We start from the raw sequence: 16,573 nt of genomic DNA, 5'->3' as shown, positions 1-16,573 counted from the left end.
ACCACCTAAAAACCACCCACAGACTGGCCGGCTCACAAGACCTTGGCACAAGTCCGCCGGGCGGATTCGTGCCGGGGACCAGGCGCTCCTTCCCGCTCCGGAAAGCCGAGCGTTAGACCGTTCGGCTAACCGGCCGGGCTTTAGCAACGAGTACTTCCTAGGGCTTCACTACTACTGAAACATGTGAGGGTTTTGCAGAACGTAAGTTCCGATTGGTCGCTAAATGGAACCTAACTAAGCTAAGTACATCACACACATCCATGCCCGAGGCAGGATTCGAACCGGCGACCGTAGCGGTCGCGCGGTTCCAGACTGAAGCGCCTAGAACCGCTCGGTGGCTCGGTGACACGGCCGGCCCCATCTGTTGACTGAGGTATCCAGACTAACCACAGTGAAAATCAGAAACATTTTATTTGCAAGAGTTAGCTACACTTTCCGGATACTTCTCTACACAGTCGCCTCTCCGACTTAGACATTTGTTCGAGTGTTATACCAAATTTCCAACACCATCGTCATAAAAGGCAGCCGCCTGTGCTTTCCACTGGTCTAGAGCGCATAGCCTGTGCCCAAGTGTTGTCTTCATATCCAGCGTTTCATGTGAACGGAGATGATACTCAGTACGAGCCAATTAGGGCTGTGTTGTGGGTGATCGAACTCTTCCCATCGAAAAGGTTGCAGGAGCGTCTTCACTGCCCCTGCAGAGTGCAGCTGAGGATTACCATGAAGAAGGAAGTGCGTAGCAGTTGTGTTAGGTGGGCTGCATTCATTAAGGCGAAGCCTCTCAGCGGCCCCTCCTACTTGGCGGGAGACATCGTTGTTCTAGGCACCTTTACTCGCTCACAGTGCGCTCACAACTGAAAGCAGTGTCTTGATGCGATCGACAGTCATACTAGAGCCACTACCCGCACTTCTGTGCAAGCTTCGTCAAGTTTTCACTGTCGTGTCCCGCGACCGATCGGAACTTACGTTCTGGAGAACCCTTGTATGAAAGAAGGAGGAGGAAATTTTATTTTTAGGTTATTTTGCTGAAGAGGTTGTCAGGGGATTAACAAATAAAATCCACATGACCCCTGTTCTTTGTTTTACATTGTCAGTATCATACTAAGTGACGTTTTTGTGCTACGTTACACCTTTTACCTCTTTCTTAGCGTTCTGTATCTCAATCAGTTAAAACGGTGCCTCTTTTCTGTCTGTCTGCCCGTGTGTCTGTCTGTCTGTCTCTCTCATTGTTAAAACCCCTTTTTCTCAGGGACAGGTGGAGGTATCAAATTGAAATTGATGTCACATACTAAGGTTTAAGGTCCCTTGGCGGTGTAAATGATTTAAACTTCTCAGTCAATTCAGTCAAAAGATACGGCTATATACGACACATATTTTGATAGTCACAAACTCACTGATCAAAACTTATACATGAACTACCCATAAACATATTGGACCTGTTGGTTTAGCAGTAAAGCGTGAGCCTGGACACTGAGAAGTCGCGGGATCGAATCTCCGCTGATTCACCGATTTTTTCGGTTTTCCTTCTAACCTAGCCTTCACCTGTCAACGATGTGAGGAGTCGCAAGAAATAATGTGTGGTTCGGATTCCATGTTAAACTGTATGTTCCCTTTCCTCGGTTGGATAACTGGGAGACAAAGGTCGCCAAAGCTGAGTCCAGTAGAAAGACTTGCGCCAGGCCACTGAGCCACACGAAATTATTGTTGTTGTCTATATATACTGGGTGATCAAAAAGTCCGTATAAATTTCAAAACTTAATAAACCATGGAATAATGTAGATAGAGAGGTAAAAATTGACACACAGCCCGCATCTCGTGGTCGTGCGGTAGCGTTCTCGCTTCCCACGCCCGGGTTCCCGGGTTCGATTCCCGGCGGGGTCAGGGATTTTCTCTGCCTCGTGATGGCTGGGTGTTGTGTGCTGTCCTTAGGTTAGTTAGGTTTAAGTAGTTCTAAGTTATAGGGGACTTATGACCACAGCAGTTGAGTCCCATAGTGCTCAGAGCCATTTGAACCATTGACACACATGCTTGGAATAACATGGGGTTTTATTAGAACAAAAAAAAAAAAAAACAATGTTCGCAAAATGTCCGACAGATGGCGCTGGACAGCAAAACGTCAGTAACTGCTACCGTGACGGGTGAGAGGTAACCGGTATGTTACAGTATCGCATCGTCCCCAGCCTGGCTGATAAACACCTGCTGGAACGTACGATGTTTATGCAGGATGGCGCTCCACCCCATATTGCTAGATGCGTGAAAGATCTCTTGCACGCGCCGTTTGGTGATGATCGTGTGCTCAGCCGCCACTTTCGTGATGCTTGGGCCCCCAGGTCCCCAGACCTCAGTCAGTGCGATTATTGGCTTTGGGGTTACCTGAAGTCGCAAGTGTATCGTGATCGACCGACATCTCTAGGGATGCTGAAAGACAACATCCGACGCCAATGCCTCACCATAACTCCGGACATGCTTTACAGTGCTGTTCACAACATTATTCCTCGACTACAGCTATTGTTGAGGAATGGTGGTGGACATGTTGAGCATTTCCTGTAAAGAACATCATCTTTGCTTTGTCTTACTTTGTTATGCTAATTATTGCTATTCTGTACAGATGAAGCGCCATCTGTCGGACATTTTTGAACTTTTGTATTTTTTTTTTTGTTCTAATAAAACCCCACGTTATTCCAAACATGTGTGTCAATTTGTACCTCTCTATCTACATTTTTCCGTGATTTATTCAGTTTTCAAATTTATACTGACTTTTTGATCACCTGGTATAATTAAATTCGTAATACTTATTTATTTATTTTTCTATTTTTTTAATGAGGCTCTACCCCAGCAGCATATGATCAGACTTGTTTTTGTTTGGTTAATTCTTTGTTCATGCAGCTATTTCTTTTTCGGTACTGTACTTACAAACTGTTGACATTGCGTGTCTATATTCGTCAGATTAGTGGTCATATTGACATAACACGTTAATGCGATCTTTCTCAGGCTGCCTAACTGTGAGTTACATGAGATACACGTTTGTACGTTGGCTTCTGGTGTCAAACTGCATCCCCCTACTGCACCGTTGTGGTTCACAACAGAGCTCCCTTCATTACCGTTGTGCCCTCTCCTACTGCGCCACCCGAGCAGGTAAGCGCCAAGATATTTTGTGCGCGCTCTACACTGTGATAAAAAGAAAAATGAAATGATCGTGTGGGCTGTTGGCTGGGTGTACCCTGGTGGTTACAGGACAGACAGTGTGGCTTCCTCCCCCTTCCCTCAGTCACACAGCAAGTGCAGCTCATGCCTCACATCAGATAACACTGTAGAGTTTGATTTGTGATCAGGATGATCATTCACAGTACTTTTTCCCTACGCTTGAGGTGTGGTGTCAGTAGGCGACAATTGTGTATCGATGTTTTCGCTGCCATCTTTGATTGTTGTCATTTGTGCCCAGCACTGGTGGAAGTTCAGAAGTGTACTATATGCCCAAGGAAAGACGTGGACCTCGTCATCAAGCGAACTGAGGATCCCTCTTTTGCGTAAGGGAGCCACACGTGATAGTCGGCAGTCTGGATGGCATCTGCCATTTTTCTGACTGCCTTTTAAGATTAATTTCACCAGTTGATTTGAACTGAGAACAAGATTATATCAGACGCAACGGAAATAACTGCGATATGATAAGTAGCCAGCACCATTATCCCGCCCCTTCCTGTATAGTTAAACGTAACTCTTACTATGGCAGTGTACGAGTAGTTTCGATTTCATTAAAGTAATAAAAATTTCCTCCGTGTAGCGAGGATAAGTGTTCTCGATTCAGTTTCGTCGGTCGTCTTGAGTGTTCTCTGGGCAGAGGGGTTCGCAGGGGTGCCCTCGCTCAGGTTCATAAGGAGGCAACAGCTCGGGGCCTCACCTGACCGTTAGCAGTTACACACAGTTTTTCTTTCGCAGGGGCGACTGGTAGGTTACTTTCAAATTTTTCAATGGATTTGGACTCCTGAGGGGAGTCTTCTCTCACAGTATAGGGTGGTGATGGCTTGTGCACCTCACCTGACCGTTACCAGTAAATGAGATTGTACTTTCATGGAGGTGCCTGGTCAGCCGTGGTTTTGCAAAGCCTGGGCCCATTATTCACTTGCAAGGGCCTTTTCTTTGAAATCTGTTACGCAAATTTTAAATTACGTATCTGAATAAAAGCGACTCTGACTGGCGTGAGGTCCAGATGGCATCGGACATTAAATTGACAAGTTACGTTAAGATTTACTGGCCGACAGACTGGAATTCGGCACCTTGTACCCTATGTGAATCCAGCGTTTTACAGCTGCTAAAATGGATCACAGCCCAGTCAGTTGTCGGTCTCCAGGGACGTCCAAAAGGACGAACTGGTCTGCAAGACAGAGTTGAAAGGACCATTGTATGCGTCTTTTTCTCAGAAAATTTCCCTTCAGGGTCTAGGGGGCTGTGTGAAAACATACAATGCACATTTAGCCTCGCCCCCATAGTGGAGTCGGTGTAAGAAGATTCCTGACAGTTGCAGAAGGGTGAACGTGGCAGCATCTTGTACCTGCTTCAACCAGTCACGTAACGTGATTTTGTAACGTCCTTATGGCAACGTCTCAGTGTTGTCGCAACTTTATAGGCGACTATTATTTCCGCCTGCAGCCGTCAATGATAAATCGCTGAAAGCTAGCAACAGATTTTCTTACAGAGGCATAAAATCCAATATTTATAGAGCGAGGTAGCGCTACGTTTAACATTGGTATACAATCCGTTGAAAGAGCCGTCGACATCCTCATCAAGCAACTTGTTTTAGGATTTCATGATTTCCACAAAACTCTTACGGTGAATGTTGGGATGGTACCATTGATAACTCAATGGTCAAGTCCCTTACACTCTTCCTCAATGAGCTAGAATGTCATTTGAGCTAGAATGTCATTTGAACCTTTTTTTTGTGCGAAACCAGCGCATTTGATCGCACCCAGATCATGGTTGGCAGACGTATAGACTGTATCCGAGGTCGTGCAGGTACTGGTATTGTCATGTTCTACTGTGTTAAGCATGTATCCTGCGTATCTCGAGACGGCGAAAGCTGTTTCCACCACAGACCATTGGTGTGGCGAGCTACGTGTTGCTCACAAACGTTGTTATCGACCATCATAGACCGTAACAGTGGGGTCAGCATATCACGTATCAGTTCATTGCTGGACAGTATCAACCTGTGAACAACCATACCATCCAAAACAGCCTACCTCCCACAGGTGCCTCTGCTTATTGTCCATCAGACGGCACAGACAACATGGGCATTAAACACTGTATTGGCAGCATGGCATGACGAGTCTCAGTGCACTCCAATGAATACTTCGAAAAACACATAAAATACTGCGTCCCGCTTGAAGAAGGCGCCGTTTAACCTTGCAAGGAATTTCTGCATGATTTGGAGATGCTGGTGCGTTTCTCATCGCCTGTTAACGACGAAAATTACGGCAGTCTACAGTCCAATACAGTCTCTCACATGCGGCCCGTCCACCAGCAGGGCAATGCACCAGCCAGTCGCTCCCAATCTGAGACATAATGGTTTAAGGAACATTACACGACCAGAAAGTGCTTATACCCACCCAAGTAACCTGCCATATGTACTACTGAGCACATCTCGAACACCTCTAAGCAAAGTGCGGAGTCTGTAGACTTAACTCTCCCGGTGTCGTTTAACTGTGCGCGGAGTTCGAGTGGTCGTGGATTGGGACTGTTCCCCAACATTTAAGTGTATCGTGCAGTCCATACCACGAGTCGCCGCTGCCGTCATATGGACGAAAAGGGTGCTCCCTGTTGCTAGATTGGTGTCTCTATAGCAACTTTTCGTAAGTGTTATATCTTGAAGTTCTGCAAATGAAGGAATGCATGTTGCAAGACTCGTGTGTTAACTGTAGACCAAACACCTCAAAGAATGCTCATTTAAGAAATACTTTATCTTTCAGGATGTTTCGGTTTAATTAATGATGTCCAGTAGTTCGGATATGCAGCCATTATTGTTTTCATTTTTCTTTATATCTATTTCAACAACTTCCGTAGTTGTCTTTGTCAGGCGTTGAGTGCGCATTTAGTAGTTCGCTGCTTGAACTCCAAGCAAACTGTGAACATCACAAAGTCGTTGGAATGTGTCACTTAGAGCGCTCAACATCGAGGTTATACTTGTTTACAAGATCTTTTGTTGATGAGTCGTGTACATTTAGAACTCTAATAAAGATAAGTGTTTAATTGTGTAATAACAATTAATTAAGGCAATATTATATCATAAATAAGTAAGTTTGTACCTGTTGCAAAGTACGTATTGAAGGTTTCTCTTTTATTTGTGTATTTTTCGGAAAAATAAAACATTTCATACGCGCGAATTTTGGCCTAAGTTTTGTTTACATTACCGTATACAGTAAGTTATGCAATTATTTCATTAAAGTACAGCTTGTGTTGTTGGTATATTCTTACACACTATCCACTTGACCCTATCGTAAGTAGCCAAAGTGAAAAAGTTTGTAAATAAGTGAAAAGTTCATGTAGTGTAGGCTCAGTTCGTTCATTATTTACCTTTGTTTCGTCACGTAAACAATACAGATTTAATCGCTTCTTTTTTTACAGACTTAATCGTTTCTTTTTCTTTGGAACTTTTGAATTAGTATCCAAATTGTAGGCTTATCCTTTCTAAGAAATTTTATGTGTTAATTGACTAGTCTAGAAAGTTATTCTCGTGTAATATAGACTAAAGATTAAATTTGTTTACCATGAGTGAGAAGTACCAGGTGGTTATAAATAAACTTTCCCTATGTAACGGAAACTAATTATCGTACGAGTACCAAACTTGGTAGCATTAATGTCCAGAGTATGGGGTGCATGATTTCCATGCGTCACAGCGCCACCGACTAGTTCCAATTATAGATCCCAGGTTCCATGATCCGTCATCGTGATCCATAGTCTCACACACCTGAGCAGTCGCAGTGCACTTGTTGACGTGTCAACATGAGCTTGAACTAAAGGAGCAAGGCATTATTGGTGAAGCTCTATTATCAAACCAACAGTAATGTTGCAGCTGCACTACGAGAAAATCGCCGGCTGAAGGGATTACTGAAGGGCCCTCTTTCTCCACCTGCTGTGCGGAGCATGATGAAGTAGTTCCAATCAACTGGAGAACCGGGCGTCGCTCCGGGAAGAGGCCGACGACTGGGTGCACCACAGGTGGTGGATGAAATCGCTGTTGCTATGGCAGACAACGCGCAGTTTCCGATAATCAGGCAGTGCGTGTGCTGTGTCACAAAAGTTGAACACCTCTGGTCCACTGTTCGAAAGGTGCTTCCAACCATTCCCAATTGGTATACGTAAAATATTCATGTCGTACAGCAGCTTGCACGACAGGTGGCACAACGACGTGTTGACTTTGCTCTCCACTTTCTCGCAAGGATTGAAGTTGATGAACCAGTGGATGTACCATCCTATGAACAGAAGAAGCTCATTTTTCTCTGACGGTTGAGGTGAACACACAGAATTGCCAAGTGTGGAGATCTTCACCTAGAGTCACTGTGTATGAAGTTCCTTTGTATAGTGATGTGTCACCGTATAATGTGGCTTCACATCTACGTTCATCATTGGTCCATTCTTTTTTGAACTGCTGCGCCAGCATGTTATACCAGCCCTACAGGAGAGAGACGCATTGAACTCAATTAACAGTTTTCATGCAAGATGGGGCCCCACTGCACACCGCTAGTGAAGTTCACCAGCTTCTCCGAAACACATTTGGAAACGATCGAATTATCAGCCGATCGTTTCCAAATGCTTGGCCGGCACCATCACCTGATCTCACTCCCTGTGATTTCTGGCTGTGGGGTTATCTGGAGGACAGGGTTTACCAGGGGAACATTCACACATGTGCTGATCTGAAGCGCAGGATATCAAGAGAGCTACGGACATGCTTCCTTCTGCTATGAAGAATGCAATCCTGCGCTTTCAGACTCTTCTGGATACTAATGGGCGTCATATTGAGCCCCTTTTGTAGCAGTAACGGTACCGGTATGTGATGGTGTGATGTACCGTAGCAGCACATTAAAAGTGTGTCACTTGAATTGATTTTACATTATTTCTGCTCCCCATGTCCTTGACATTAAAGCTATCAAGTGTGGTCCTCATATGGTAATTAGTTTCTGTGTTATAACATGTTAAATAGGGAAAGTTTAATTATAACACCCTGCTATATGACTTGCCATAGGATTGTTAGTTCCAGGGTGTGGTTTGAGGGTTGTTTCAGTTTCTTTAAAGTAGTTGATGGGATAGTGGCATGGGAAGTGGAGAAATGAACAAGTCTCGTTGGTTTTGCTGTAGAGGTATCATGTGGGACAAAAAGGGAACTGTATCTACTATCTATAAACAGCTCTGATGTTGGCATTGTAATTGCATTACAAAGAAAACCGCAAAATATTGACGCAAATAATCCAGGAATAAAAGCAGCTTTATTATGAGAAAAAGATACTAAATATCAGGCAACAAAATTAAAACTGTATGAAATATAGTGAAGACAGAGGTAGGTGGGGCCAGAAAGGAAGAGGAACAAAATAGCTATAAAAATAAAAGAGACATTTGTAAAAAGTGCATGTTGTGTTGCAAACACACAAGTACTTTGTTTCTGTTAGCGACAGCTTGGGATTATCAGGTTCAGGAAATAGTGCAGCGGAATATCTGAGACCAGTCTCTACAAATAAGTTTAATAAAATGGAAATGGCACTCACTTCTCCCAAAGAAGCAGTATCAATCATAAAATCCTTAAAAGCAAAGTATTCTAGTGGTAGTGATAAAATATCAACGAAGTTAATCAAAGTGTGTTCTCATGAGTTGAGTTCTATCTTAAGTTATTTATGTAATCGATCTCTTATCAGCAGAACATTTGGCTTTTTCAAAAATATTTGGAAAGACTGTCTTCAAGCATCTTCTTATGCATTTGACTGCAAATAAGGTAGTGTCAAGGTCACAGATTGGGTTTCTTAACAGTTCTGATATAAAAAAGCAATTTTCACATACAGTGAGAATGTACTTAATTCATTAGGTAACAAATTAGAAGCTACTGGCATTTTCTGTCAAAAGCCTTTGACTGTGTGAATCACAGCTTTTTCATAAGTAGATTAGAATATTGTGTCACTGGCACTGCTGCAAAATCGTTCAAGTCTTAGCTAACTAACAAGAAACAAAGGGTGTCGTCGTGAAATACCTGTGGGGTAAGCAATCAGTCTTCATCCGATTGGGAATTAATTACATGCTGTGTTCCTCAAGGTTCCATGATTTAAAGCTAATCCAATGTCATTAAACTTTGAAAAGACCCACTATATGCGGTTCAGAATCTGGAAGGGATTTCCTTCAAGCATGTGTACTACATATGAAGACGTGCAGACAGAAGAGGTGACAGTATTAAATTTCTGGGATTACAGCTCAATATTAAATTCAGTTGGAATGGGCATACCACAGAATTGCCGAAGCGCCTCAACAAGTTTGTATTTGCATTGTGAATAATGTCAGATGAAGTAGATATAAATATAAAAAACTTGAAGATTATGCTTACTTTCATTCTATTTTGTCATATGGAAAAAAACTTGCAGATTTTGCTTACTTTCATTCTACTTTTTCATGTGGAATCGTATTTTGGGGTAACTCATCATACTGAGTAAAAGTTTTTAAGTTATATTAGGATTCATTTGTGATATGAATTCAAGAACATCATGTAGAAACCTGTTCAGGGAACAGAGTGTTCTCACCGCCGCTTCTCAGTATATTTATTCCTTAATGAAATTTATTGCAAATAATATGTCCCTATTTCCAACCAATAGATCATTACATAGTACCAATATCAGGAATAAGAGCAATCTACATGAAGACCTAAAATCACTTACCTTAGTCCAAAAAGGAGTCCAACATACAGGAAGACACACTTTCAATAAACTGCCAGCAACCACTAAAAACTCGGTTTCAGATAACGCACAGTTTAGATAGAGTTTGAAAGACTTTTTGGTAGGCAGCTCCTTCTGTAGATGAATATCTTAACTAGGACTGTTAGACCAACTTAGTTTTGACAGCACTTGGTCACAATAGTTAAGATTAGGTATTTTGTGTGTAATAAATTTATTAGAAGTGCATAACTATGTTTCATTCTGACAGTATATTGATTTTGTAAATACGAGGATTGGAACTTAAATAGTGGCATCTATTTATTCACAACCGATACAAAAGAATTACATGTTTGCACCTGTTACTGCCCTTCAAAGTAATCAGCAGCGTTGTGTAGAGCCCGTTGCCAGCGATGTGGAAGGCGTAGTATACCGTTAGCAGAGCCTGTTCTGTTGATGGTGCGAATGGAGCGGTCTACTGCCTGTCGAATCTCTGGAACAGTTCTGAAGCCAGGTCCCATCGACCGAACAGAGCAGCCACAGCTTGCGCTGTATGCAAAATGATGGGTGGGTTGCGCAGAAAGTGCCGCCTCTTCTTCCACAAAGGTGGTCCCAGGTGGTGCTCCAAAAACTAACAGTAATACTGTGCATTGTCGGTCTGCCGTGGAGGACCGTAATGCGTTAGGATAACACCATCACAGTCGTACACGAGAATCGCCATAACTTTCACCACACTGGGGCTCTGACGCACTTTCGACTTTCGCGGCGACCCAGAATGACGCTGTTCGTTGAATTGGCGTTTCAGTTTTGGCTCGTATGATGTGTCCCATGTCTCATCCAGTGTTACAATACGGCGTAAGAAAGCCTCTCCTTCGCGCTTATAGCGCTCCTTGTGCGTCTGAGCAGCGTCGTAACGCATCCGGTTTCGTGGGCGAGCTCACGAATAGTATGGCGTCGATCACTGTCCACTAATGCGGTAACAGTATGCACTTCGTCTTCTGAGACACCAGGACGACTCGGCCGATGCAAGTCTCCCACTGTTTGCCGACCTTCGTTGAAGGCTTTTACCCAACGTGCCACTGCCGGCCGTGGTGGCCGTGCGGTTCTAGGCGCTCCAGTCCGGAGCCGCGCTGCTGCTACGGTCGCAGGTTCGAATCCTGCCTCGGGCATGGGTGTGTGTGATGTCCTTAGGTTAGTTAGGTTTAAGTAGTTCTAAGTTCTAGGGGACTGATAACCACAGCAGTTGAGTCCCATAGTGCTCAGAGCCATTTGAGCCATTTTTTGAACCAACGTGCCACTGTTATGACGGCAATGCCAATTCGTAGCACGCCTCCTGAAGGCCTTGATGACACTGTCGTGCTGTATGACTTCTGGCACATTCAATCTTGATCTAGTTCCGTTGTTCCTGTTTCGAAAACATAGTGACGCTGTTACGTTGGACCGCTGGCTCACAAGTGACTGTGTCCCTCGATTGTGCGAGCCGGTGACGTGGGACGGGCGAGTCCATTTGCTCGGAGGTAAGGTAGGTAGGTATGTTAACAACGTGTGCTGTCAGCGACAATAGTAGATTCCATTGCATAGCGTCTCCACAGCAATGTTGCCACTATTTAAGTTCCAACCTACGTATTAGCAGTTCTAGTTTAATGTATTCGTATATTTTGAGTCAAATGGCCAAGGAAGGGAATATTATATTCAAATGTTCTGTGTTTTTTATGTTATACTTCCTGATATTTTCCACACCAAAGAGAATTATCTCAGTTTTGGGTCAATGGAACGACAACTGAATCTAATCTAATCTCAGCGCAATGTCGTTGGAGTCTAAACAGCGAGCAACGTAACTTGTACTCGACACCTGACGAAGACGACTAGAAAAGTCGTGAAATATCATGCAAAGAACAATGACAACATTAACTTGACTGCAAACCCAGGCGCTTGGAAATTATTAGAAAACATGTTTAGAGGTGGCAAACAAGAAGGGTTCCAGAAATTGACCTGGGAAGAGCTCTTAGCCCTGGAAAATGTGGTGAAATGCGTAGTTACCAATCTTCGTTCCAGAACATGTTGGACTCAGCAGGGGAACCATTTTCACAACAATTCCAAGATGCAATCTACACGAGCTGAGCACCTGGGTAACCAATCCCAGCAGAAAACTAGATAGCCAAGCTGATTAATGCTGGTGGCTTCATGGCTTACATACAGGTAACATGGAGCAAACGGCTAACGGAACGGATAGCCTAGGTGATAATCAATCAACTCACAAATGGTGGAGCAAGCAGGGCTACAGATTTTGGGATGTCTGCAGCTTTATGAAAGAATAAGCAACGTATTATCTAAGTGGCAACAACCAACATCAGTTGCCTCATTTAGACAGGGAAACTGAAACATGCATTAAATTTTCTCACGAAATACAACATAGTAATAAATTCACTCCAAGGAACTAAATTTACAGATGAAGATGCGATGCACTCACAGGGTCTACAAAGGACAACCAGGTCAGAGACCTCACCTACGTACAGGCTTCTTCGTCAACAACAGATTGGTAAACTCCGTATCTACTTCTTATCTACAAGTGGCAAAACATCTACCAAATTATTTAAAATTCTCAACAAAGCATAATATGCGATCTCTAACTTTTTTGCTTCCACAAAAGACATAAATAGGAAGGATATTGAAGAAGTAGAACACTTTTGGAGACAACTAGAGAAAATAATGGATAAGATTTTAATACGTCATGCAGCTGTTCTAGTGGAAAACTTTAACGCCCAGACTGGAAAACAGAGGAGTTTCAAAGGACAAAATCGGAGAGTACAATGCTCACAAGAGAACACAAGAAATGGAAAGTGACTGATGGACAGGTGTAGAAACTGCGACTTGGTCCTCAAATCTACTGAGCTGTAAGATCTCCCCAGAAAACCGAAACACAGAGATATCACAACAGTATGTTGTTGTTGTTGTTGTGGTCTTCAGTCCTGAGACTGGTTTGATGCAGCTCTCCATGATACTCTTATGTTAGGGGACTTTAAACTAGATCATGTCGCCGTTAGCAGGGAAAGCAGCAAGGAAGTACTTAAAATGAAGCTATTGAGAAGTAGCAACATTGATTCAGAACGGTACTGACAAAGAAAATTCTACCCGCTCACAAAGCGCAGAAATAACAACCGCAGTAAACCAGTAGTTTCGAGATTCAATCCAGCCCGTCTGCAAGATAACAACTTCACCAAGTCCCTAACTAGCAAGAGTAAAGAGCACTAGCCTCAATTAGAGAAGGCCATGGTATATCTGGCAGCCGCTACTATCCCAGAGCCCAAAAGAACAAAAATCAGTGGTGGACAACAGCAAGTGACATAACTCAAATGAAACAATAATAAGAACATGGCTGACTACGCGATCGTCCTAACAACCAGGAAAATCACAGCCAAGATCATTAGAAACACCAAGAGGCAGTACAATAAGAACACCATCGACTAAGTGGACAGGCGCTTACAAAGGAGCAACGCGAGAGCTTTATCAAGCTATCAAACCGCAGTAACTCCCTATTCAGCGTAGACACGTCGCCTCCATAAGCCAGACGGGGAATAGAAACTCAATAATCATGATTGCACGGCAGCACTAGCAGAATATTTCAACGAACTCAACTCGCGGGAAGCTGCAGGGGAATTGCACTTTGACCCTATGACCTTTACTAAGCTGGATAGCCTTCCACCACCTAAAGAGGAGATCCAGATGATTACTTCCGAACTCAAATCTAACTGAACGGAAGGGGAAGAGGATATCTCTTGAAAGAAGACCTTTTCTTGATTAAGCTGTTGTTTTATTTTGAAATAAACGTTTCATTTCGTAATTTAGCAATTAGCTAATTTCGCTCCCTTGAGCATTATCAAGCAACATCACGGTAAAAACTGTTATGTATGTAGAACGATACAGCCTACTCCACACATCCATATAATGGCGTCACTGATATTAGGGAACGATTCAATGCAGGTTATTCATAACATCGTTGCCGAGACCTGGGAGATAGTAAGACTTCCAAATGACTGAACCTGTGTCATAATCCATGTTCTACACAAGAAGACAGAGACGTCAGACGTTGACCTCCTGCCAGTGACTTATATAATCTTCTCTATGGGATTACTCACAGGACTGGACAGTATCAAGAGGGATTCAGGATGTCAAGATCATGTACAAAACAGACACAGAGCCTGAAAACCATCCTTACAGACAACTTAAATAGCCTCACCTTATGTAGAAATCTTCAAAAAGGCCTACGACTAGGTTGACAGACACTCCCTCTTCCAGAGGCCTAGAGCAAGGCCTTAAACCTTATGAAAGCAATATTCACCAACACGATATCCAAAGTAAAATTCAGACAACAGTCAAGGAGCTTCAAGATCAGAACGTTTTAGGCAAGGAGATGGTCTGTTCCCAATTCTCTTTAAATGCCTGCTTTATTAAGTTATTAGTGAATAGACGAAAATGCATATGACTCTAGACTGAGAATAGGTTACAAAAAGAACAAGTAAGTAGTCGATTACCTAAGTTTCGTAGATGACCTCATACCTTTAGCATCCGGTGTAGCAGAAGGTACTAGCTTAGTCTGTATGTATCCATAGTCTAAGAACTCCAGGTACAAATTACTAAAGCGGTAGAGAAAACATTAGGATCGGGCAAAAATAAAAAGAGGACCCGGGGGGAGGGGGGGGGGGGGGGGACAAGGAGTGTGAAGCAGCACTGGAACAAAGAGCACAAAAATGGAGGTAGTGGAGATGTTCAAAAATACAAGGAGGACATCTAGAGCAGTTCAGAAATGCAGACAACAAAGGAAAGAAGTATCAAAAGTAATCTGAAAAATCAAAAGAACATTTGAAAATTCTAGCTTATAGAAACACAAGAAAATTTCATCAAAAATTATACCAGAAATTTTTATCAAACTTTTATCAACACTTACTTAAAGGTATCAAGTATTCTTTTCAAAGATGAAAGTGGCAAAATAGGATTAAATAGGAAGGAAAACTGTAAAAAAACAGGAAAACTTATTGAGAGGCTTTTAAAGTAAAATTAACAAACATAATTCGTGAAAATCTATCAAACGTGATATCTATAAAGTGAACTTTATGGGAGAAATATCAAAGATTTAAATACAAACTTGTGTTAGACAATGAGATTGCTTAACAACTTTACTGAGGAAATGTGTAGCCGAGAAAATTGTAAGAATCTGGAGCTAAAAAATCACAAAATAATTCAGAGAAAGAAATGAAATGTAATTAAGGTAAATTGTCTGACTTCCCCAGACGGTTTTGCGTCTGACGGAAGTAGATCTTCTGGAATGAATAGCGAATAGAGCTGATTTCAGAATTTCCATAACTACCGGAAGCCTGTCTGAGTTTCCTGCTGGGGGTCTGAGTTTCCATCCTACCAAATACGAGTACAGCTCTTTATTAGTTATACTAAGAAGGAAAGTGCATTTCGCCTCGGGGATGCTTGTCCATCTCCAGTGGCTGGGTTAGAAGTGATGTGCGTTACAGATAGATTCATAATTAAGTACAGATAGATTTTTTAACTACTATCTGCCCTCTTCCACGTTGCAAAACTGGCATGCAGATTATGACTGTAGTACTCAACATGCTCGAAGTCTTACTGCTTCTGGCGGCTAAGAAAAGGCAGTTTAGCCAAAGGGCAAGAATGCGGATAGCTCTGTAGTGAATTTTTCAAATAATACCGCCTTGTATACAAGAAACAGAAGCCGGCATTCCCTTGAACAAATTCAACAAACTCCTACTGCAGGGCACCCAGGCTGACTTGCTTGCTCATCGTCAAACGCTTCATAAACAAACGCAAGCTCGGCGATTGGTCGTCCATGCTGTGCGCATCCGCCGGGTATTGTAGCGCCATTGAAAATAGGCCCCACTTATAATTTGGTATTTTGTTTTTATTCCAGTCTGAATGATGCACTGAGGCACGCTGAAGCAATGCAAGTCGTAAGTGTTTTTCCTAATCACTGTGCTAAATGTTTCACCCATGTACTTCTTGTTTCATATCTTACTCGACAGTTGCTTTCCTGTCGAGCCAGTCATGCCCCTGTTGTCTTGTTGTTGGTGACTGCGAAAATGCGTGAAGCTGTTCCGTGTTCTTTGGTTAAAATTATGTGCGGGAAGTTGTTAATAACCGGTAACAAACATAATTATTGTGCTTCATATTTTCGAAAGATCTTTAAAAAGAAAAATACCGGTCGCTAGGCGTACGGCAGACTTCAGAAGTAACATAAAGAGTTTTCCGGTGTTTCTCAGTCGAGTGAGTAAGAAAAATATCACCCAGTAAAGTGTCCACTCAAAGCAAGACAGAAGACGCCAATCGCATTTGGAATGTGCCGCTCGGTCGGAGGTGCATGCGTTTCAGGAATGAAGCGCCTGCAGTAAGGAAGGTAACAATGATAAAAATCTGCCAACTTTTTAGAGAAGTTGTTTTTGTGCAAGTTAATGAGAGATAGTGATTTTAAGTGCGAAAATAAAAACGAAATAACGTGATAACAGAGATGTTACTTCTTTGTGGATGAGGCGTTATCTTAATCAAATTCAAGATTTCAGAGGCGAGAAATATGTTGTTTATTACCTTAATAACACTTCGGTTTAGCAGAACCTGAGACGCAAAAAGTATGAACTGCAAAATATAATGACTGACAA

General features: G+C 42.7%; 1 protein-coding gene across 1 annotated transcript in view; it reads right to left on the bottom strand.

Moving 5' to 3' along the window:
- The window catches only part of LOC126235241 (BUD13 homolog), a 213,049-nt gene that overhangs the window by 79,913 nt on the left and 116,563 nt on the right, over positions 1-16,573 (bottom strand). The window lies entirely within an intron of this gene.

The sequence above is a fragment of the Schistocerca nitens genome, chromosome 2 (assembly GCF_023898315.1).
Source record: "Schistocerca nitens isolate TAMUIC-IGC-003100 chromosome 2, iqSchNite1.1, whole genome shotgun sequence".
In the NCBI taxonomy this organism is placed as follows: Eukaryota; Metazoa; Arthropoda; class Insecta; order Orthoptera; family Acrididae; genus Schistocerca; species Schistocerca nitens.
Note: the sequence above shows the minus strand (reverse complement) of the source record. Positions and strands in the feature narration are given on the sequence as shown.